Below are 25,107 nucleotides of genomic sequence, written 5' to 3' on the forward strand. Positions count from 1 at the left end.
GTCCACAAACCACAGCCGGCGCGGCCACTCGAATACTACCAGAATCACTCTGCTTGGATGAAGCTCGATGTGATGCAGCACTCTCCTTATGAGACACCATTGGGGGGGGGGGGGGGGGGAACGACACGTACAGCAATAGCCCTGTCGGCCACGGCTGAACGAGGGAGTCTATGCCCTTGGAGTCTGCCTCTCTCCTGTGACTGGAAAACCGGGCCACCTTCGCATTTCCTGGAACTGCCATGAGGTCCAATTCCAGCTTGCCCCATCTGCCTTCAATCAGGGCAAAGGCCTCTGCCGACAACTCCCACTCCCCAAGATCTAGCTGTTGCCTGCTGAGATAGTCTGCTTGCATGCTGTCTACCCCGGCCACATGCGATGCTGCTATTCTTGCTAGAAGTTTTTTTGCCCAAACAAACAGGTCTTGCATCTCCTGGGCCACCAGACAACTCTTCGTACCGCCTTGATGATTGATGTACGCACAGTTGTTGCATTGTTGGAGAACAGTCGCACTGACATCCTCTGAATGAGCAGCAGAAAGGCAAGCAAGGCTTTGCGAACTGCTCTGATCTCCAAACAATTGATGGACCAGGATGCCTCTTCTGGCAACCACAGCCCCTGGGCTGATCTGCCTTGACAAATCACTCCCCATCCTTTGAGGTTGGCATCTGTGGTCACCACCATCCAGACAGCTACCTCCAGGTCCATTCCTCTCTCCAAATTGCTCCGAGACAGCCACCATGAAAGACTAGATTTGGCATCCCCCTGAAGTGGCAAAGAAAGCTGAAATTCCTCTGAAAGCGGATTCTACTTAGAAACATAGAAATGACGGCAGAAGTCCACCAAACGGCCCATCCAGTATGCCCATCAAGTTTCACACTTTTTTTTCCCCCTCATACTTATCTGTTTCTCTTGGCTCTTAGTAACCTTTTGGTTCTATTCCCCTTCCACCCCCACCATTAATGTAGAGAGCAGTGTTGGAACTGCATCTAAGTGAAATATCTAGCTTAATTAGTTAGGGGTAGTAACTGCCGCAATAAGCAAGCTACACCCATGCTTGTTTACCCAGACTATGTAATTTAGTCCTTGTTGGTTGTTGTCTGTATATAGATCCACTTTTCTTCATTCCCCCTGCTGTTGAAGCAGAGAGTTATGCTGGATATGCATTGAAAGTGAAGTAGCAGACTTTCTCCCCTGCCGTCGAAGCAGAGAGCTATGCTGGATATGCGTGAAGTAGCAGACTTTCTCCCCTGCCATTGAAGGAGAGAGCTATACTGTGACAGCCCTCTGCAGAGGTTGCATGTGAGCAAAGCCTACGGAACTAACTCCAGAGTAGTTAAATCACAAGCAGATTGTGATAAATTGCAGGAAGTCCTTGTGAGACTTGAAAATTAGCAGATGAAATTTAATGTGGATAAGTGCAAGGTGATGCATATAGTGAAAAATAATCGATGCTATAGTTACACAATGTTAGGTTTCATATTAGGAGCTACCACCCAAGAAAGTGATCTAGGTGTCATAGTGGATAACACATTGAAATCATTGGTTCAGTGTGCTGCGGCAGTCAAAAAAGCAAACAGAATGTTGGGAATTATTAGAAAGGGAATGGTGAATAAAACGGAAAATGTCATAATGTCTCTGTATTGCTCCATGGTGAGACTACACCTTGGATACTGTGTACAGTTCTGGTCGCCGCATCTCAAAAAAGATATAGTTGTGATGGGGAAGGTACAGAGAAGGGTGACCAAAATGATAAAAGGGATTGAACAGCTCCCCTATGAGGAAAGACTAAAGAGATTAGGAGTGTTCAGCTTGGAGAAGAGACGGCTGTGGGGGGATATGATAGATGTGTTTAAAATCATGAGAGGTCTAGAACGGGTAAATGTGAATCGATTATTTACTCTTTCGGATAATAGAAGGATTAGGGGACACTCCATGAAGTTATCATGTGGCACATTTAAATCTAATCGGAGAAAGTTCTTTTTCACTCAACGCACAGTTAAACTCTGGAATTTGTTGCCAGGGGATGTGGTTAGTGCAGTTAGGTTTAAAAAAGAATTGGATAAATTCTTGGAGAAGTCCATTACCTGCTATTTATTAAGATGACTTAGAAAATAGCCACTGCTATTACTAGTAACAGTAGCATGGGATAGACTTAGTTTTTGGGTACTTGCCAGGTTCTTATGGCCTGGCATGGCCACTGTTGGAGACAGAATGCTGGGCTTGATGGACCCTTGGTCTGACCCAGTATGGCATGTTCTTATGCTCCAGTGTAGAAGTCATAGAACCCAGGACCTGTAAATAGTCCCAGATTCTGGGAACCAACAACCGCAGAAGACAGAGTACCTGATCCTGCAACATGGTCACTCTCTACGAGGTCAGAAACACCTTCCCTAACTGGGTATCGAATCGAGCCCCTGGATATTCCAATGACTGGGACATCTCCAAATGGCTCTTCGCTAGAAGAGTCAACCAGCCCAACGATTCCAGAAGCTGCATGACGACACTCCGCCTCCGACTTTGCCCTGATGAGCCAATCGTCCAGATATGGATGCAACAGAATCCCTTCTCTCCTGAGGGCAGCCACCACCTCCTCCATTACCTTGATGAATACGTGCGGCGATGTCGGCAACCCAAAGGGAAGGGCTCGAAACTGAAAATGCTCTCAGAGAACCATGAATCTCAGGAACCTCTGGTGATCATCCCTTATGGGAATATGGAGATAAGCCTTCGTCAAATCCAAAGAAGCTAGAAACTCCCCTTTGCATACTGCCACTATCACTGTCTGCAAAGTTTCTATCCAAAAACAGGGCACCCTGAGGGCAACACTGACCTTTTGTAGATTGAGAATGGGCTGAAAAGTCCCCTCTTTTTGGGAACCACGAAATACAGTGAGTACCTCTCTTGGCCCTGCTCCTGAAGGGGTCCCAGAACAATAGCTCACAGGTGAAGATGTTGCACCATATCCCGCACCACTTCCTGCTTGGAATGGGAGATGCAGCAGGAGATTACAAAGGCATCCTTGAGCGGCCAAAAAAATTCTAACGTGTAGCCGTCCCTTATCACCTCCAGCACCCACTGGTCTGATGTGATTCTGGTCCTCGCCCTTGTAAAAGAGGGACAGCCTCCCTTCGACCGCCTCCAGAGAGGAGTGGACCAGCCCACTTTCATTGGCCACTTTTATTTCCCACCTTCCCCTGGGAACCACTGTCCCGAGGAGGGCTACGCTGCTCCCAAAAGGACTGCTGCCTTCCCGATCCCTGCTTTTGTGCTGCAGGAAAGGAGGATCTACTCAAGCGAAATCTTCTTGTGTCTCGAAAATGAGCATGAGGAGGAAAGGACTTCTTGGTGGATTTCTTGCCCTCGGTCAACGTATTGCCCTTAGACTCCTCCAACTACTTCATGAGTTGCTCCAGATCCTCCCTGAACAGCAACTTGCCCTTGAAGGGGAAGTTAGAGTGCTGGGCTTTAGACCACACATCCGCTGACCAATTTTGCAACCACAACAGTCTCTGTGCTGCCACCATAGAGGATCATATTCTTGGCGGAAGTCCGAATCATGTCATAGAGGGTAATCCGCTACATAGGCCACACCCGCCTCCAAATGGTCAACCTGAGCGGATTTCTCTGTCATCCCTGAGATCTTCTCATTTGCTTTCTGAACCCAGCACAAGTAGGCTCTCTGCATCAAACTCCCGCAGAACCGCCGCTCAAAGGCTCAGGGGCCAAAACCTTAAACAGCCTCCAACAGAATTTCCAGCTTCCGATCCTAGATATCCTTTAAAGCGGCTGAACCTGCTACCAGGATGGTTGTCTTCTTGGTCACTGCAGACACCACCACATCCACCATGGAAATCTTACAAGACTCCAGGGTGTGTTCTGGCAAGGGATGTAACTTAGCCATAGCTCTGGCTACCTTCAGGCCCACTTTGGGAGACTCCCACTCCTGGTCCACCAACTTCTTCACCTTCTTGGGCAAAGGAAATGCCTTAGGAGGTCCCCACAGTTCCTCTAAGACCATGTTCATCCCTTCATTGTCCAAATCTTCCTGCGTGACCTTAATCCCCCAATTCCTCCAACACTTGGGAATCAGCAGACCTAGTTCCTCCCTGTGGAACAACCGGACTACACGAGGGTCATCACCTTCTGCAATTGGAATGTCATCTACATCCTGCATAGGATCCACTCAATGGTTGACAGGGTCCTTGTCCAAGTCCATCGGACTACCCTGCCACTGATCGGGCACATCCAACTCCTCCGTGTCCCCGTCCTCAGCCGTGGACCGTCCCAGCCCAAGAAAATGCAGGATCCCTCCAGAGCCTGCCGGATTCCCCCCTCCCCGAGGCTTCTTAGTCACAGAGGGCTTCCTCAGAAGCGGCCGCTGGGATCCTGCCTCCTTCTTAGCCAAATAGGCCTTGTGAAGGAGGACAAAATCTGCTGAAAATTGCTCCGAATCTAACAAAGACCGATTCTGCCCATCATCCCCTTGCCCCTCCCCCTTTCCCTGCTTCCAGCAGGACTTAAATTGACAGATAACAGCAGGGGAGTGGAGTCCCCGAGGCTCTGAAACAGCTTCCTGACACTTGCCATGTGCTATCAAAATGGCTGCTGGTGCGTCCGACACCCCCCCACCCCCCACAGAGCCTGCAGCATTGGCCCGGCTGATCTTGTGGTCCAACCACCCCCCGATGGGCCCATGGAGGTCCCAGACCCTTCCAAGCCCACTCCACGCAAAACACGGTTGTACTGAGGTGAACTCCTCTCAAACCACAGCTATGGCAACTTTCCCCGCACTGAGCAGGCATCTGCTTGAATCGCGGTTGGGCCTAAAAATAGCACCTGCAACTAAACAGACACCGCTAGCAGCGTGTGCCCAATGCTAAGTGAGCACCCGGCCTGGTGATCGGGAAGTTTTTGCCCTCAATCACCCAGCTTTGTCTCCCAGCCAGTACTTCAAGCAGCTTCCTTCACAACGTCTTTTTTTTTTTTTTTTTAAAGACACATGCACCAAACAAAGAAACAATCAGCAAGCAAGGAAAGCAGAAAGAAAAGGACTACTTCCCTGCTTCTGGATGTCAGGAAGGAGCAGACTCTTGAGGTGAGGATCGGGGGGGGGGGGGGGGTGAGGGAACCAGGACTCCTGGCTTTCACTCCCCCCCCCCCCCGCCACAACCAATAAGGGCTGAGCTAGCTCAGCGATCACCAACCCCCTGCTCGCACTGCTCAACCAAAGGGATGGCCCACGAAGGAACCTAACACCTTGGGGAGCCTTCCAGGAATCTTCTGTCTTCCTTCTCTGATGTTTTTTTTTTTATCTATCAAAACTCCAGACTGCAGGCTTGCACCTCTACCATCTGCTGGAGACAGAGAAATACTGAATAACTGCAGGTGGCACTCTCAGATATGCAGCTGCCTCAAAGTTTTGTTCTCTGCCTCCATCTGCTGGTAGGGATGCATAAACCCACTTGCCTGGACTGATCTGGGGTACAAACAGGAACCCTATTCAAACAGATATGCATCAATTACTCTTTTTTATAGATCATCCGAAAGTTCTTTTGATCGTGGCATGAGGAGTTCCCACTAACTTTTATGGTGAACAAATTAAAAACCTTTTGGACTTTTGTATAGGACAGGATGCCCATTTCAGTCATGCAGATTTACTCTGTAGGGTGGTTTACTTGTTACCCAATTAGTTAAGCACCTGATTCTAAATAGACAATTATTTGTGCTAAGGAAATTAAAGGGCTCACTTCTATTTCACACACACTGATTCTGAATTAGTCTTATTGTTCCTATTTTGTACAGTGTCTCAAGAAACATGGAATTGTTTCATTTATACCATTTTTACTGCACAAGAAAAAACAGTTTTCAATTAAACAAGGGTATCATAGTAAGAACTTGTAATTCTCATTATATGTGGGATTCACAAACATTTTCCCAGCACTGTATATCCCAAAGTAAAGAGCAGCAGAATGTGCAGCCAGTTCCTGGGTGGAGCCATAGCAAGAGCCTGCTGCAAGAAAGCAAATGTTGCTTACCTTTAACAGGTGTTCTCATAGGACAGCAGGATGTTAGTCCTCACATATGGGTGACATCATCAGGATGGAGCCCAATCACGGAAAACTTCTGTCAAAGTTTCCAGAACTTTGACTGGCCCCTACTGGGCATGCCCAGCATGGCACTAACCCTGCAGCCAGCAGGGGTCCCCCTTCAGTCTTATTTGATAGCTACAGGCATTGCCGAAAAAATAAAACAAGAAAACGTTACGAACCCAACACCGCGGGGTGGCAGGCGGGTTTCGTAAGGATTAACATCCTGCTGTCCTGTGAGAACACCTGTTACAGGTAAGCAACATTTGCTTTCTCACAGGACAAGCAGGCTGGTAGTCCTCACATATGGGTGAGTACCGAGCTGAGGATGTCCGAACATGCACCAAATGTACCCAACGGCGTGCAACAGGCACAACAACTGGGGTGGAATTTGGTAGAGGGCATCCTGAACCCCACCGGGCAGGCCCAAGAAGGGGCCGGAGGACGTAAAGGTGGCTTGATATGGAGCAAGCATTTAAGAAAACATGTTACGAGGGGTTGTACCGATATAGGGACATGCCCGACACCTTTATGGAAGGCGGCTACCACACTGACATGCATTCTGATGGAAGAGGTCTTTAGACCTGATTCCGATAAATGCCAGAGATAGTCCAAAAACCTTGGGATTGGACAGGAAAAGGGATCAACGGATTGCGAAGAACACCATGATGTATACCTTTTCCAGTTATAGGAATAAGACTTTCTTGTGGAAGGCTTCCATGAAGCAATCAGGACACGAGAAACTGAATCTGAAAGGTTAAGTGGTTGAAGGATTAACCTTTCAACATCCATGCCATCAGGGATAAGGCCTGAAGATTGGGATGGCGTAGACATCCGTCGTTGTGAGTGATCAGAAGCAAGTCCGTTCCCAAGGGAATGTGCCTGCGGATGGAGAGATCCTGGAGTATGGGAAACCACACTCGGCGTGGCCAGTGAGGTGCGATCAGGATCATAGTTCCCTTGTCCTGATGGGGCTTCACGAGAGTCTTCGAGAGAAGAGGAAGTGGAGGGAATGCATAAAGCAGACCGGTTGCCCACGAGAGGGAAAATGCATCTCTGGGCTGAGAGTGTTTGCTGCGAATGAGGGAGCAGTAATTGTCCACTTTGTGGATCTGAGGGGACGCAAAGAGGTCTGTTTGGGGATAACCCCATTGCTGGAAGAGGAAGGTCGCTACCGAGGGGTTGAGAGACCACTCATGCGGTTGGAATACACGACTCAGCTTGTCTGCCAAGACATTGTGCACTCCCGGCAAATAGGTGGCCCTGAGGTACATCGAGTGGGAGAGCGCTTCCGCCCAAATCTGCGCAGCTTCCTGACACAGAAGGAAGGAGCCTGTGCCTCCTTGCTTGTTGATGTACCACATGGCCACCTGGTTGTCCGTCTGAATCAGGATGATGTGATTTGATAGGCAATCCTGAAAAGCTCTGAGAGCATATCGCATTGCTCGAAGCTCCAGGAAATTTATCTGGTGTTTGGCTTCCTCTGGAGACCAAGATCCTTGTGTCTGTAGATCGTTCACATGGGCTCCCCACCTGAGGTTGGAAGTGTCGGTGGTGAGAATGAGTTGAGGATCTGGTAGTTGAAAGGGCAGTCCCTGGAGGAGATTGTTCTGATCTTTCCACCAGATGAGAGACAGACGGAGTGCATCGGTGATGTGGACAATGGTTGACAGAGGCTGAGTAGCTTGAATCCATTGTGACCTCAGAGTCCAATGCATGAGCCTCATGGCCAGGCGGGCCATTGGTGTGACATGGACTGAGGACGCCATGTGTCCGAGAAGGACAAGGAATTGCCGAGCCATTGTTGTATACTGAGACTGCAACTGGTGAGCGAGAGACACGAGGGTTTGCACTCGTTGTTGAGGTAGAAAGGCTTTTGCCTGCAAGGTGTCCAATTCTGCCCCAATGAACGACAAGGTTTGAGATGGGACTAAATAGGATTTCTCGTAATTGACGAGAAATCCTAGAGAAATTAGTGTGTGTAGGGTCAAATCCAGGGACGATCGAGCGGCTTGCTCGGTTGGGGCCCTGATTAACCAGTCGTCTAGATAGGGGTAGACGTGAACACCTTCTTTCCGGAGAAAAGCTGCGACAACTACGAGACATTTGGTAAAGACTCATGGTGCCGATGCTAGGCTGAATGGAAGCACTCGGTATTGATAGTGCTTTGGGTCTACTAAAGATATCGCAATGTGGATATATGCATCCTGGAGGTCCAGAGAGCAGAGCCAGTCTCCTCTTTGTAGAAGAGGTAGAAGCGAGCCCAAGGTTACCATCTTGAACTTTTCCCGCTGGAGGTAGTTGTTGAGGGCATGTAGGTCCACAATTGGACGAAGCCCCCCGGATTTTTTGGGGATCAGAAAGTACCGGGAATAGAACCCTAGGCCTTGTTGCGAAAGTGGGACGGGTTCTATTGCTCTTAACTGGAGAAGAAGGGAAACCTCCTGCTCTAGGAGGAGAGAGTGATCGGTTACTCTCCACGCTTGTAGAGGTGGTGAGTCCGGTGGAAGAGCAAGAAAGTTTAGGTGGTAACCCTGAGCAATGATTGCTAGCACCCATTGGTCGGTTGTGATTGATTGCCACATGCCGTGAAAGTGGCACAATCGACCTCCCACTGGTATGCTTGGCAGAGGAATCAGGCTGCTGCTCGCCAAGGGAAAGTCAAAAACCTGAAGCAGGCCCCGGCTGGGGAGCTGCTTGTGGCTTTTGCTTCCGGGGCTGGCGAGGCTGAGGTTTTTGATAAGGCCTCATAATTCGGGACCTTGGTGGTGGAGGATAGTACTTCCTTGGGTGGAAGAATGACTTCTTAGAGTCCTTCTTGAAGGGCTGTCTAGAGGGGAAGTCAGAAGGTATCGATGAGAGCTGTTTGAGGGTCTCATGATGGTCCTTTAATTCAGCCACTATTTGCTGCATCTGTTCACCGAACAGATTATCTCCTATACAGGGCAGGTCAGAGAGCCTGCCTTGTACTTCTGGGCGAAGGTCAGAAGACTTGAGCCAGGCCCAGCGTCTTGCCGAAATGGCAGTTGCAGACACTCTAGTGGAGGTGTCGAATATATCGTAAGCTGTTCTTATCTCATGCTTTCCTGCCTCAAACCCCTTGTTGACAATGATTTGAAGATGTTCTTGGAATTGGTCAGGCAGGGTTTCAGAGAAGTCCTGTATTTGCTTGAAAATGACCCTGTTGTATTGGGTCATGTACAGCTGGTAAGAAGCAATTCTGGAGATGAACATGGCCCCTTGGAACACTCGTCGACCAATATTGTCTAGGAACTTGTGTTCCTTAACAGGAGGGGTAGAGGAGTGAGGCTTTGTCCTTTTTGCTTTCTTTTGAGCTGATTCTACCACAACTGAGTGGTGGTCGAGCTGAGATTTTTGAAAGCCAGGGGCTGACTGTACTAGATAGGTAGTGTCAGCCTTTCTGTGTACTGGGGCAATGGATCCAGGGTTTTCCCAGTTATTTTTGAGGAGGTCAAGAAGAACTTGATGAATGGGAATAGAAGTGATCACTTTAGGGGCATCCAGGAACTGGAGAAGCTCCATCATCTGGTGCCTATCATCGTGCTCCGTCTGAAGCTAAAAAGGGACCAATTCCAACATTTCCTTCACAAAATTAATGAAAGAAAGGTCCTCTTGAGGAGAACACTTTCTACTTTCAGTAGGAGAGGGAGGTGAAGGTAAGTCGTCGGTGTCTGTGGAAGTAACATCACCCCAGGTGTCATAAGGATCAGCAGGCTGACCTGTAGGACGAGAAGGGGGTTGGATACCCGAAGGGCCCGGCTGAGGCTCCGAGAAAATCGAAGGAATCACCGGGGGCACCGTGAACGCCCTGGGGGGGTATCGGTGCCGGCATCGAAGGTGCCAATGTGCGTATCGCCCCCGACGAATGAATCGGTGGCAAGGGATGACATGGCATCGATGGCTGAGGCAATACCCCCGAAGGAGGAATGCGGAACGGTGTTTCTCCTCCCGATGAAGCTGTCAACGGGGAGCGCACCAGAGCCATCGGAAACCCGGGAATCACGGGTGGAAGGGCGGTCATGAGCGCCTCCATCCGGGATAGCAGCGGTGCCAGCGCTGCTGGAATCGGGTCGGTGACCGGTTCCACTCTCGGTGCCGGTGTCGGAGGAACCTGGAGTCGTTGCATCGCCTTGTCGATGGCCTCCTGGACCAGTTGGTCCAGTTCTTCCCGGAGACCTGGGGCAATCAGCTCCGGCTCCGTGACGGAAGAGGGAGGCTGAGGCACAGTCGGAGGGACCACCTTTACAGGCGAATCGCGACGCCCAAACCCCGATCGGGTGAGGGTGGCCTCGATGTCCCGGTCGCAGGAATGGTCTGTGCCGTTCCTGGATGGGGCTTCTTCGATGGTGGCTCGGGCAGTGGCAAGGTCAATGATTTCGCTCCCTCGACGGTCCGAGACTTACGATGCCGATGGCGATGTTTCTCCCTACGATCCCCTCGATATTGAGGGGGAGAAACGGGAGGCGATGGCCGTGAAGACGTCGATGGCGGGCGGTCACTGGATGGTGGTCGATGCCGGTGCGACTTTGACGGTGCCGGTTCAAATGACGTCAATGCGATGGTCGGCGTCGGGGTGTGAGCATGGAAAAGGAGTCCCATCTTCTCCATTCTGGCTTTGCGACCTTTTGGTGTCATGAGGGCACATTTGGTGCAAGTCAGGACATCATGCTCACGGCCTAAACACATTACACAGACTCCATGAGGGTCTGTGATAGACATGGTGCGAGTACAGTCCGGGCACCGACGAAACCACGACGCCATGGCCATAGAAAAATTGAGCCGCAGTACGGTCGACGGCCAGTCGAGTGCCAAACTTGACGGTAATCGACGAAAAACGGTGAAAAACTTACCAGAGTACTGCGGCCTGAGAAAAATCAGAGGAGGGACCCCTGTGGGGCAATTTAAATTTAATTAACTCCGTGAGGAAAATTCCTGTCAGGAATCTCTTCAGAGCTCCTAAACTGCGAGGCTACTGCTGCGCGGAAAAAAGAAGACTGAAGGGGGACCCCTGCTGGCTGCAGGGTGAGTGCCATGCTGGGCATGCCCAGTAGGGGCCAGTCAAAGTTCTGGAAACTTTGACAGAAGTTTTCCGTGATTGGGCTCCATCCTGATGATGTCACCTATATGTGAGGACTACCATCCTGCTTGTCTTGTGAGAAGAAAAGCATCTAGCGACAGTTAGAGGAAATGCCACAATCTGCTGGCAGTAAGCAAGTGGTGCTCATGTGATGTGCATCTTTAGCCTCTGCAGTTCATCACTGCTTGCCTGTAATAGGTCTTGGCTGAGGACAGCAGTTCACCAGGTTCCCCAGTAACTCTGATTTTCCTTACTAAAGAAGTCTATTGTCGACAAGCTGAATATTATGCAAACATTTTTTTTCTAAGAATAGCAAAGTAATAACCCTGTGCACCATTTCAGAGAACCTTTGCCTATGAAAGATTTTAATCTTTAAAGGATGTTAAGTTACTGAAGATGAAAAGCAAAGCTTATCAATTGCAGGTAATATTATCCAAACATTTTTTTTTTAATTTTGAAAAGAGAGAAAGACAAAATCTAGATGATAAAGATCTTACCATCACAAAGTGAAAAGAAACAGCATAGCCCAGATTCTAAGCATGTAGCGGATCCAGACTGTCTTGTAGTCATACTGGGCTATGTGCACATTATTGGGGGCATTGCTGTTGCACCTGTCCATAATGAAAGTGTTCCATGTAAGCTGCCCCCAGAAAGCTAAGCCTCGCGCTTTTGAATGGCCCCACATGCATGTTTTCCACCTGGAACTATTCCTTTGCCTCCTCCTTTAGTTTACTCCCACTGGAGAAGGGGAAGGGGCAAACAGCCCCTGTGATCCCTCCTGAACAAAACCAAGCCCTTTGTGTTTAAGCAGAGATGGCAGGTGGAATGAGAGGACCTGTGCCGTTTAATGCCTCCTTGCACCAGGCACCTCTTTTGGACAAGGGGCACAGCAGCAGCTCCTTAGGCATCCATGTGAGAAGGCTGAAAAACCAGAGGCGAGCACTTCAGACAATTCAATTGTCCTGTTTACTCATTTGAAAAATTACTGTTGACCCAAAAAAGAGTCAAGAACAGTTAATTCAAGCACGACTGGCACAGAAACTTGCCTCTGCACACTGAGTGCCAGACAGGATGCAGAGTGAGAGGGAGACCGGATCTGGCATCTGTACTCTAATGAGATCTCATATATGGATTAGTGGCATATAAATACAGTTTAAATAAAAAAATAAATAAATCTGCCAGACTTCAGAATACCAGTAGAGAGAATAAACAAAATCTTTGCAAGATGAGGGTGGGGACAAGAGATGTGCTTTACTTTATCCATACAGTAACATGTGCTGGCAGTGCCTGCAAAGTAAGTAAATGGAAGCAGAATGCCCAAGGCACACAGTGCTAACACTAGCTTGTGCTCTGTAGTATGGAGGTGGAGGAGACAAGGACAGTATCTGAATGCAAGAAAACATGGGACAAGTAAGGGGATTATGTGAGGTAGTGGTAGGGATTGTAAAGCTAAATAGTTGGTGTGCAGACTAGATAGATCGTATGGTCTTTTTCTGCCATCATGTTGCTATATTTCTAACAACAACAACAACAGTCCAACATAGGAGAAAACTAGACCCAAAGACATCCTACCCATAAATAAGAGAACTGAAGCAATAAAGAGGAGAGATGTCAGGCCAGATATGCTATGTATCTGTACTACAAAACACCAAAAAGTCAGCAGATTTCCAAGAAAATTCTGGTTATAGATCTGCTTGTTGTAAGAACATCTTTAAGTCCTCTCTTGTATTGATTCCATTTACATTTTAATAAGTATGCTATAAAGATTATGCTTTATATGTAACTGTGATGATACTGGCGTTAGCCACTGGAGGGCACTGCTGTGCTTCTAAGTTTGGTACAGCAGCACTGTTCAACCTGCTTAGCAGCTATCCATCACATCTAGGTTTATTAGATTAGAAAGAAAAACTGGGGCCTGCTCAACACATGCAGCTTCTCTGCAGAGCCCTGCTTATGGATGCACAGGTAAATGATCCCATGTGCTTCTTTCTGTGACAAGCCTACAATTCTGCCAATATCATTTAACCCCCCTCTGCATCCATTGACTCATTTCACGTAACAACCTTCCAGGTATTTTTTTGACCAAAAATTAGGCTCTGAGAATATAAGCAAAACCAGACAACAAATGCAAGACAGAGAAAGAGAGAGAGAGAGAGCTGAAGGAGACCCCTTTGCTGCAAAAGTGAACAGCATAATTCCCTGACCCAGGCACACATCTTCTCAAGTTTCAGACAAACTGCATACAAGGATGTCTTTGCACTTCATCCAAATAGGAAGAGGCCTCATCCTGCGGGGATGAGCCACCTTGGATTTAGCCATTGTCTTACTGCAAAGCTGGTCTTACTGTTTCCATATCCACATAAGTATCCAGCACTGCATATGTCTCGTGGAACCACAGAAATAAGGCGGTAGTGCTGTAACAATTGCCTATACTATGTAAGCTTGTGTCTTATGACTTAATGCTACCTACGTGCATCTGTGCACGCACCCCTATATGTAAGCTGAATGTCAGCAGGCTGAGTCAGGGAACAAAGCTCCCATGACAGAGTCAGAGCTGTCTCAGTTCTGCTTGGTTGGCAAGAGCAAAAATTCACCTAATAGAGGGATATAATTAAGACATTCAAATATCTCAAAAGTTATAACCCCCCCCCCCAAATAAAAACCAAAAAAAACCCCAAAACACACACACAAGCAGCAAATATATTAGTGGAAAGGAAGCTTTAGAATATGAGGTCACAATATGAGGATCCAGGGTGCAGATTCAGGCTCAACCTCAGAAAGTATTTCTTCACAGGAAACACAGTGGATGTATGCAATGGCCTCCCAAGGGAAATTATGAACACAAAAAAAGTAACTGAATTCAAGAAGATCCAAGACAAGCACAGAGGATCTCTAGTGGCATAGAAGTGAAGGGAAAGCCAGAGATCAACCAGGGCTTGTGGCTCTGCACCAGGAATGAAATTAGATTGGCCCCAAGATTTGGTGTTTCTAGGTTACAGGCTTATCTAGCCAGAAACAGCGCTGCGATAATGAGCATTTCTCATGCACTCACCAGTAACAGAGCTGCAAACAGAGGGAGGGGAATTTTCCAAGACTGGAAAGTCTGCAGGTATTTTCTTTACCCAGAGACTTCTGGTTTAAAACGTCTTTGAATGCAAGCACATCAACGACCCTGCACAGAGTTACAGATGCTCCCAGTATGGCGTAAGATGTCTTGGTGGCTTTATATGCACACTTTTAAGAATCAGAAGAGCACACGTAAATCCAAACTCTGCCCTCTGGACCTCCTCTTTTTTTGCATTCACAAAAACATGTGCGAATTTCTAATGAGCCATTTGTGCACACAAAATGAGAAATTACTACTTACCTGATCATTTCCTTTTCCTTAAGGTGGATAGATGGATTCAGAACTCAAGCTACTACCGAATACGATAGGAGGCTGCCTGCGGGCCAGTCAACACTGCACATGCAAAAGCTGCATCCTCCCGAGCCTGTGTGTAAGGAGGACCACGTCGCAGCTGAGCAAATGTAGACAGGAGACAACAATCTAACCTCCGCACATGACACTGCCTGAGTCCTATTGAGCCTGAGCCCTATCCGTAACCATAAAGTTACCAATAAGGGCCCTGACCTCAGCGGTCAGAGTAACAGATAAGGATGAGAAAAATAAATGTGAAAGCTTGCTGGGCAGACTGGATGGACCATTTGGTCTTCTTCTGCCGTCATTTCTATGTTTCTATGAATGAGCCCTAACCTGAGTAGGCAATGGCTTTTCAGAGGCCACATATGCAGCCCTGACTACCTCCTTAATCCAGTGAGCTATTGTAGCCCGCACAGCCAGCTTGCCCTGTTTACCTCCACCATGAAGGTCAAACAGGCAATCTGTCATTCGGAAAGGTTTAGAAACCTCCAGATACCTCAGGACATGTCTCTTGACATCCAAAGGTCGCAAAAGGTGATATTCCTCCGCATCTCTTTCCCTATCCAGGGATGGCAGGGAAATAAACTGGTTCAAGTGAAAATCAGAGACCACTTTAGGCAAAAAAGAAGAAACAGTAGGCAGCTGTATCGCCCCTGGAGTCATCCAAATGAACGGCTCCCGGCAAGACAAGGTCTGCAGCTCGGAAATTCGACGAACAGAACATATTGCTACCGGAAACACCATTTTCAAAGTCAGTAACCGCAATGTAAGGCTACACAATGGTCGAAATGTAGGGCCCGCTAAGAAATCCAACACCAGATTAAGACTCCACAAGGGAGGACGAAGATATTTCACTCCCCTCAAGAAATGGGCCACATCTGGATGAACCGATAATGATTCACCATTCACCTGGCCCCTGAAACAGGCAAGAGCCGCTACCTGTACCTTCCGGGAATTAAGGGCCAACCCTTTATTCAACCCATCCTGAAAAAATTCCAAAACGAGCGGGATCTTAACTGAACGAGGAAGCACTCCTCGATCTTCACACCAAACCTCAACACGCGCCAAATCCGCACATAGTCTAAGGAAGTGGAGAACTTTCGTGCTTGTAACAAGGTGGCAATCATTGCAGTAGAATATCCACGCTTGCAAGTGAGCCCTCTCAACAGCCATACAGTAAGAAAAACAGAGTCAGATCTTTGTGAAGAACAGGTCCCTGATGCAATAGATGTTCAGTGCTGCTCCCCCAATGGGAGGAGCTAGCTATTTATAGTGAATCCTTGGGCCGATGGCAGATGACAGCGCCCTCAAGAGGAGATCCTGAGAGGGACCACCGGCTAGGCTGGAGTATTGAGACAAACACAGATAGTTCTTTATTAGACTGGAAGTAGAACCACCAGAGGTGGCAGTAGTGAGTTGATATGCCCGGCAGGGCTGAAGTCCCTCTGATACTGGAACTACAATCTCTGAGTTGCTGAGCTGTAAGGAGAGACTATAGGTAGTGAGTAAGAACATAAGAAAATGCCATACTGGGTCAGACCAAGGGTCCATCAAGCCCAGCATCCTGTTTCCAACAGTGGCCAATCCAAGTCACAAGAACCTGGCCATAAGAACCTGGCAAGTACCCAAAAACTAAGTCTATTCCATGTTACCATTGCTAATGGCAGTGGCTATTCTCTAAGGGGTAGATTTTCAAAAAGCGCGCCTTCGCGTACTTTTGTTGGCGCATCAGGCGCAAACAAAAGTATGCTGGATTTTAGTAGATACGCGTGTAGCCGCGCGAATCCGCTAAAATCCTGGATTGGCGCGCGCAAGGCTGCCGATTTCGTGTAGCCGGCGCGCGCCGAGCCGCGCAGCCTGCCGCCGTTCCCTCCAAGGCCGCTCCGAAATCACAGCAGCCTCGGAGGGAACTCGCTTTCGCCCTCCCCTCACCTTCCCCTCCCTCTATCTAACCCACCCCCCCGGCCCTATCTAGGACCCCCCCCTACCTTTGTCGGGGGATTTACGCCTCCCGGAGGGAGAAGTAAATCCCCGCGCGCCAGCGGGCCGCTAGCGCGCCGAGACGAGACCTGGGGGCGGTTCCGGAGGGCGCAGCCATGCCCCAGGACCGCCCTGGGCCGAAACCACGCCCCCGGGCCCGCCCCCGAAACGCCACGTCCCGCCCCCAAAACACCACGCCGATCCGACACGCCCACGACACACCCCCCTCGAAAAACCCCGGGACTTACGAGAGTCCCGGGGCTCTGCGCGCGCGGGTAGGCCTATGGAACATAGGCGCACCGGTGCGCAAGGCCCTGCTCGCGTAAATCCGGGCGGATTTACGCGAGCAGGGCTCTTAAAATCCGCCCCTAAGTGAACTTAATAGCAGGTAATGGACTTCTCCAAGAACTTATACAATCCTTTTTTAAAAACAGCTATACTAACTGCACTAACCACATCCTCTGGCAACAAATTCCAGAGTTTAATTGTGCGTTGACTAAAAAAGAACTTTCTCCGATTAGTTTTAAATGTGCCCCATGCTAACTTCATGGAGTGCCCCCTAGTCTTTCTACTATCCGAAAGAGTAAATAACCAATTCACATTTACCCGTTCTAGACCTCTCATGATTTTAAACACCTCTATTATATCCCCCCTCAGTCGTCTCTTCTCCAAGCTGAAAAGTCCTAACCTCTTTAGTCTTTCCTCATAGGGGAGTTGTTCCATTCTCCTTATCATTTTGGTAGCCCTTCTCTGTACCTTCTCCATCGCAATTATATCTTTTTTGAGATGCGGCGACCAGAATTGTACACAGTATTCAAGGTGCGGTCTCACCATGGAGCGATACAGAGGCATTATGACATTTTCTGTTTTATTCACCATTCCCTTTCTAATAATTCCCAACATTCTGTTTGCTTTTTTGACTGCCGCAGCACACTGAACCGACGATTTCAATGTGTTATCCACTATGACACCTAGATCTCTTTCTTGGGTTGTAGCACCTAATATGGAACCCAACATTGTGTAATTATAGCATGGGTTATTTTTCCCTATATGCATCACCTTGCACTTATCCACATTAAATTTCATCTGCCATTTGGATGCCCAATTTTCCAGTCTCACAAGGTCTTCCTGCAATTTATCACAATCTGCTTGTGATTTAACTACTCTGAACAATTTTGTGTCATCTGCAAATTTGATTATCTCACTCGTCGTATTTCTTTCCAGATCATTTATAAATATATTGAAAAGTAAGGGTCCCAATACAGATCCCTGAGGCATTCCACTGTCCACTCCCTTCCACTGAGAAAATTGTCCATTTAATCCTACTCTCTGTTTCCTGTCTTTTAGCCAGTTTGCAATCCACGAAAGGACGTCGCCACCTATCCCATGACTTTTTACTTTTCCTAGAAGCCTCTCATGAGGAACTTTGTCAAACGCCTTCTGAAAATCCAAGTATACTATATCTACCGGTTCAGCTTTATCCACATGTTTATTAACTCCTTCAAAAAAGTGAAGCAGATTTGTGAGGCAAGACTTGCCCTGGGTAAAGCCATGCTGACTTTGTTCCATTAAACCATGTCTTTCTATATGTTCTGTGATTTTGATGTTTAGAACACTTTCCACTATTTTTCCTGGCACTGAAGTCAGGCTAACTGGTCTGTAGTTTCCCGGATCGCCCCTGGAGCCCTTTTTAAATATTGGGGTTACATTTGCTATCCTCCAGACTTCAGGTACAATGGATGATTTTAATGATAAGTTACAAATTTTTACTAATAGGTCTGAAATTTCATTTTTTAGTTCCTTCAGAACTCTGGGGTGTATACCATCCGGTCCGGGTGATTTACTACTCTTCAGTTTGTCAATCAGGCCTACCACATCTTCTAAGTTCACCATGATTTGATTCAGTCCATCTGAATCATTACCCATGAAAACCTTCTCCATCACGGGTACCTCCCCAACATCCTCTTCAGTAAACACTGAAGCAAAGAAATCATTTAATCTTTCCGCGATGGCCTTATCTTCTCTAAGTGCCCCTTTAACCCCTCGATCATCTAACGGTCCAACTGACTCCCTCACAGGCTTTCTGCTTCGGATATATTTAAAAATGTTTTTACTGGTGAGTTTTTGCCTCTACAGCCAGGGTATGCTGGTCATAACCAGTAGTAGATGATACACTCACAATTGCAAATATCTGTAACGTCCTCTATGCAACAGAGAGTCTTCAGTATTCAAGAACAGGAGCCGCAGGCGAGTACTGATTCATATGGGCAGTCTGAAATGGAACTCACAATGTATGGGATGGCTTCTGGAATAGAAGAGAAGCTAGAAGAGATTTAGGAACATAGGCCCTCGTGGAGCGAGTGCCGGTTCCTATCTGCAATAGTACCTCACGACCTCCGTACCTGCGATAATGTCTTAGACTGAAGGGAGCCGTAGAGATTAGGAACAAGGGCCCTTGTGGAGCGAGTACCGGTTCCTGTCTGTAATAGGATTCACTGTGTTCACGTCTGCGATTGCCACCAGGCAATAGGAGTCTTCTGAGTCTTCGGGACCGTAAGCCCTCGAGGAGCGAGTACCGGATCCCGTACTGCAAGCTGAAATCAAGAAGAGAGAGAACGGAGCCCCAGAGGAGCAGTACTCCATGTAAGTAAAGGGAGGCAGTCGTACCCAAAGGGAAGATTCGAGTCCTTGCTAACTTGTCCGTAGTTAGCAAACAAAGACCTTTTAAATTGAAAACGGATGACGTCACTAAGGGGGGATGCCCCCGAGCTTCGCGCCCTTGCTAGTACAAAGTCTGGAGTGTGCGCGCGCATCCTACGTCATCAGGAACATGGCAGATCCATAGCGTCAGGCCAGCCCGGGGATCCTGAGAAGCAGCAGGAGGACTCCGCGGCTGCAAGCCGTCCATCAGGCCCGGAGGGAGTCGCCACAACGGTAAAGAGGGTGGAGCAAGGGCGAGAAACAGGCATGAACGCAACAATAGATTCCTGTGCGAAAGAAGGTGGAGTCTATCAGGAGCCTTCGTAGATCTGCATACCATGGCTCCTGGGCCTATATGGTGCCACCAAAAGCATCACCCTGTGACCTTTGACCCTTCGAACAAACATTCTGCCCACCATGGGCCACAGGGGAAAGGCAAACAGCAGCTTGTTCTCGGGCCAGTCCTGCACAAGAGCATCGATACCCAAGGACTTTACAACTCTCCTGCAATTGAAAGATCGAGGGACCTTTGCATTGTGACGTCGCCAGCAAGTCTAGAAATGGAAGACCCCAGTGATCCACTATCAGCTGAAATGCCTCGTCCAACCATACCCATTCTCTTGGGTCCAGACTCTTCCTGCTGAGAAAAGTATTCTCTTTCATGGTCTTTTCCTGCAATGTGGGAGGCAGAGATCTCCTGAAGATGCACTTCCACAAATTGGTCTCTCTCCTGCGACAATTGATGTAAGACACCATCATTGCGTTGACCAACATTATCCGGACCGCTTGACCCTGCAGCTGAACTGCAAGCATGCCAATTGGACTGCCTAGGCTTCCAGCCAATTGATGTTCCAGAGAGATTTTTCTGTATCCCAGAGCCATTGTGCCATTAGTTCCTGATAGTGAGTTCCCCAACCCTGGAGGCTCACATCTGTCATGAGTACCAAATAGTCTAGAGATGTCAGGGAGATTCCCTTTCTCAAATAATCTGCTTGCAACCACCACTGGAGGTGAGAGCAGACTTCCATTGGCAGGTGGAGCAAAATTGAATATTCCTGAGACCGTGGGTTCCAATAAGACAGCAGGGAGCACTGAAGAGGACGCATATGTGCTCTCGCCCACAGCACCACATCCAGGGTTGCCACCAAACTAAGTACCCTGCAGATAGGACCACACTGTCGGGTGTACAGTGTTCATCAAGAGACACACCTGTGTCACCAATTTTTAAATACAAGCTTCCAGCAGGAAAACTTTGTCAAACCGAACACCCAGATACTCCAATGACTGAGATGGCTGAAGATAGCTCTTGGCTAGGTTCACCACCCAACCGAGCTCCTGCAACAGGGAGATCACCTTGCGGGCCACCAGGATACTCTCTTCCAGAGACTTGGCCTGAATAAGCCAGTTGTCTGAATACGGGTGTACCAGGATCCCATCCTTTTTCAACTCTGCTGCCACCACCACTATAACCTTGGAAAATGTTCTGGGAGCAGTGGCCAGAACAAAAGGCAGTGCCCGAAACTGGGAATGGCACACCAACACCATGAAATGCTGAAAATGTTGGTGCTCCAATCGGATGGGAATATGAAGGTATGCCTCGGACTCATCCAAGGAGGTCAGAAATTCCCTCGTCTGCTCGGCCATTATTAAGAAGCGTAAAGTTTCCATGCGAAAATGAATCACCTGCAAATGATGGCTAACCCCTTTGAGATCCAGGATGGGATGAAAGGCGCCATTCTTCTTGGGCATAACAAAATAGATGAAATATCGACCCGTATTTTCTTGAGACATGGGTACTGGACCACAGCCCTCAGACTGAAGAATCTTGACGGTGTACATTCCACTGCCTGCTTCTTCTGCGGAGAATGGCAGGGAGACACCATGAACACGTCCTAGGGAGCATTGCAAAACTCCAGTGCATCTCTCTCTCGTATCACCTCCAGGACCCACTGATCTGATATGATTTCGACCCACCTTTGATAAGAGAGAGAGAAAGAGTCATTCCCCTATCTCCTGTTCCCGGGGATGGGTCGGCAAACCTTCATTGGGAGGCTTGGGAAGTACCACTACCCGAGCCTGTGCCCCGCCTGGGGTGTCTGGGACAAAAGGACTGAGACCTACCAAAAGGCAGAGTCTTCTGAAAGGTCACCCCTCTGTAGGGACAAAACCGCTTGGAACCCCTAAGACAACCCTTCATATCAAAGGGGAGCAGTGACTGCTTATCCTCCAGAAACCAAAGAACTGGGGATTCGCCCCCACTTACTGGCCAGTTTCTCCAATTCACTCCCAAACAAGAGCAAGCCTTTAAAGGGCAATTTTGTACGATTAGCTTTGGAGGTCGCATTGGCTGACCAATTTCTCAGCCATAACTGACGCCTGTCCACTATTACTGAAGCCCCTCCTCTGGCTGAGGTGCGGACCAAATCACAGTCCGCATTTGCTAAAAAGGCGGCAGTGAGTTTCATATCTGCCCAGGAATTCACACCAGAGTCATCAACCTTCCGAAAGAGAAGAAAACAAGAGTGAGCCACCAGGGAACAACAAGACGTTATCTGTAAAGTCATTGCCACTGCTTCAAATGCTTGCATAATGACGGCCTCAATCCTCCTACCATGCCCATCCTTCAAGGCTGGTCCTCCCCTCCACAGGGATAGTTGCCTGTTTAGAGATGGCACAGACAAGCGCATCCACTTTTGGAAAATGCAGATGCTCTCTCACTATTGGATTCAGAGGGTACAAGCCTTCCAAGGTCCGATCCCCTTTGAAATTTGTCTCAGAGGCATCCCACTCAAGATCAATAAATTCTTGAATGGCCTCTATAACAGGGAAAAAACAAGAGCCTTTATGCAAAGAAACCAAAATGGGATTTTCCTTTGGTTCAGACATGGAATCTGCCCCAGGTACTCCCAGCATCTTCAACGTCTGGGAAAACAGGGCCGGCAATTCATTTCTATTAAAGAACTGCAACATAGTTCTATACAGTTCCAGTCCCGGAGGAATTTCCCCATCCTCCAGAGAGTCAGGATCTACCTCATCATCAGTGCCATCTGTTGTACCTGCAGCAAATCAAGGTGTTCTCCGGTGCTTAACAGTAGTACAGGAAGAAGGAGAGGCCACTGCCTGAGAATCTGACCTGATTAGACAGGATTAGACAGGACTGATGACTGCGCCTGAAGAATGGCTTGCAATCCTTGAAAAAATTCTACCCAAGAAAAGGTAGAAGGATCAATGCCAAAGCCAGGAGGCACTTGAGCAGCGCCCACTGAGCTACCGTCCCCTGCTGAGGAACCAGTAAAGGGAGTTCCAAGGTCAGGCGTCTCTCCTGATATGTCCTTAACCAGGCCCTCATTAGGCTGGGAAGAACTAGGCTTAGTAAAATCAGAGGAATATAATTCTCCCTGAGCTTCTAAGCAGCACTGGCACAAGTTAGAGGGCACTCCTGGCTGAGATGCTTGAATGTGACAGGCAGCACAGAAGGAATGGCACTTAGGTTTCTTAGCCACATGCGCCATTAGTCCATCAGTATACTTAGCAGGCGACTGAAGATATGCGTCCAGCCAAATTCTTGCTAAAAAAATTTATGCATACAAAATTTATGCGCACAAAATTTAGGCATCCCAAGACTATGCGCTGTAAAACTTAAGCACACTGTCACCACGCTAATCCTAGGCACACAACTAATATGCTCCAGAATGTGCACACAGGCAGTGCGCCCAAAGAAACTGGGCGCACAATTCAGACGCACAGCCGGATGCACTTGCATGCACCGACGGTCCTGCAGATGGCAGCCGAATGCGCAGAAAAATAGCATGCGAAAACGCCACTGCAGCCTACCATGCGGCGCACAGCAAGAAGCCTAACCATGGGGCTTAACCCACCCAGGCTGCTCGACCTGCCAGGCTGCGTAGGTCCCTTAACCCCCACGGGAGTGGGAACAAATGTCGGAATGGTGCGCCGAGCACGGAGACTGGAGGAAATCCTACAACAACCCCTCTATACTCTGTCTCTGACTTTTTTTTTTTTTTTTTAAACTTACCTGAGTTTAGTCTTTCTTGCCTGAGTACAGAGACTGTCTCCAGCTGCAGGGGAGAGGGCATATACCGTCACTGCTGCACTTGGCCTCCTGCACCTGCTACCTTTCAACTGTTTAAATCAGCTAAGTCCACACTGGCTAAGAACCAGCTACTGGTCCAAGGCAGTCATCTGAGGGACCATGGAAATCACCTCAGGAATTCTCAACTGGGGGAGGGACCATTAGGTATCACCATAGGAAAGCGGGGCAAGTCAAAGCTCCTATTAATTCTCCTCTAAATTTCAAAGCAATCCTCAGTAGGGAAATGCATGTCCACTATCTGCTGGAGATGGAGAATACTGGCAGGCTGATGTCATGACAGGATTATATATACGTCAGCTTGCTCTGTCCCCATCTACTGGTAGAAGTTCATAACTCACTGGTCCTGATTCTATCTATTCACATGCTAGGAAACCATGTTTTATGTGCATGTAAATAGCTTTGAAAATTCGTTCCTTAATGATGATTCCTGGACGTCAATGTGCCCAGCAAGGAGGGAAAGGGAATTCTTTAGGGTCAGAGTAGGTTTGGATAAATTCCTGGAGGAGACCATAAACTATTATTAACCAAGTAGACTTAGGGAATAGCCACTACTTATCACTGCTCAATAGCAGTATGGGATCTATTTATTGTTTGGGATCTTGCCAGGTGCTTGTGATCTGAATTGACCACTGATAGAAATAGGATACTGGGCTTGAATGACCCTCAGTCTGACACAGTATGGCAATTCTTATGTTATGTTCTAACTTCCCAGTCCTATGCTCTGGGCAATAACCCTTCTCTAAATTCTGTTTGCTTAGTTTATTATTTAAAAATCAGTTTTAATACACCAATCTTTAATCTAGCAATGAGCTTTCCCTGCTTAGGACATATCTTAATTAATGGCAGGATATAAGTATCTAGATCTGAGCTGGCAGATGAGGTAGATAAGTCTTGACAATCACAAAAGGAGTGGAACATCATGATATGAGCAGTTTAGGAAAGTTATTCCCAGAAGTAATGTCTAGAAGGCTGTAAGCTTATAGGTACTTTGAAACAGATTTAAACATCACTTTGAAGAGGAGCAGTGAAATCATATTTTGCAAAAAGCATCGTAAGATTTCAATATCACTATTCAGGCGTCCAAAGGCCCAATCTGGCTGCTCCACTCTGCCCCTCTGGCAGCTGCACATATGGTTTCACACACCACACCTACCCTCCAAGCTATTGTGCTAACACATTCTTCTCAAGCTGTCCAGCTGCTCCTCCCTCCACAATCATTAATGGTTAGGGAATCTCTTCCTCTGCAGTCAGACACCACCTAAAGCTTTCTCTCTAAGCTCTCACTTTCATGTCTCCTCAGTGTCTCTGCTTGTACATTCTCCAACCTTCACCTTTTCACATCCCTCACACTAGAGACATGCACGTTGCACAAGAGACATCAGGGAACGGAAAATGAATTGTAAAAGCATAAGGAACAGGAATGCCTGACATACAATTAGTAACTGCTTTGTTATTCTTCACAAAATTACAAAGGAAAGGACATTCAGACTGGCACATGGGTAAGGGAATTGTTTCAAAACTGAAGAGCAGAATGTGCAGCCAGTTCCTGGGTGCAGCCATAGCAAGAGTATGCATCACTGCTGTAAGAAGAGAACCTAGAGACAGGGGAAGCAATACGATCAGGTACAAAAACTTAGATTGTAAGCCCTCTGGGGATAGGGAAATACCTACAGTACCTGAATGTAAACCAATGTGATATCTCAGATCA

At 47.9% G+C, this 25,107-nt stretch overlaps 1 protein-coding gene across 1 annotated transcript in view; it reads right to left on the minus strand.

Moving 5' to 3' along the window:
• TBC1D16 (TBC1 domain family member 16) overlaps positions 1-25,107 on the minus strand; it is a 137,483-nt gene that overhangs the window by 51,899 nt on the left and 60,477 nt on the right.

The sequence above is a fragment of the Rhinatrema bivittatum genome, chromosome 4, assembly GCF_901001135.1.
Source record: "Rhinatrema bivittatum chromosome 4, aRhiBiv1.1, whole genome shotgun sequence".
In the NCBI taxonomy this organism is placed as follows: domain Eukaryota; kingdom Metazoa; phylum Chordata; class Amphibia; order Gymnophiona; family Rhinatrematidae; genus Rhinatrema; species Rhinatrema bivittatum.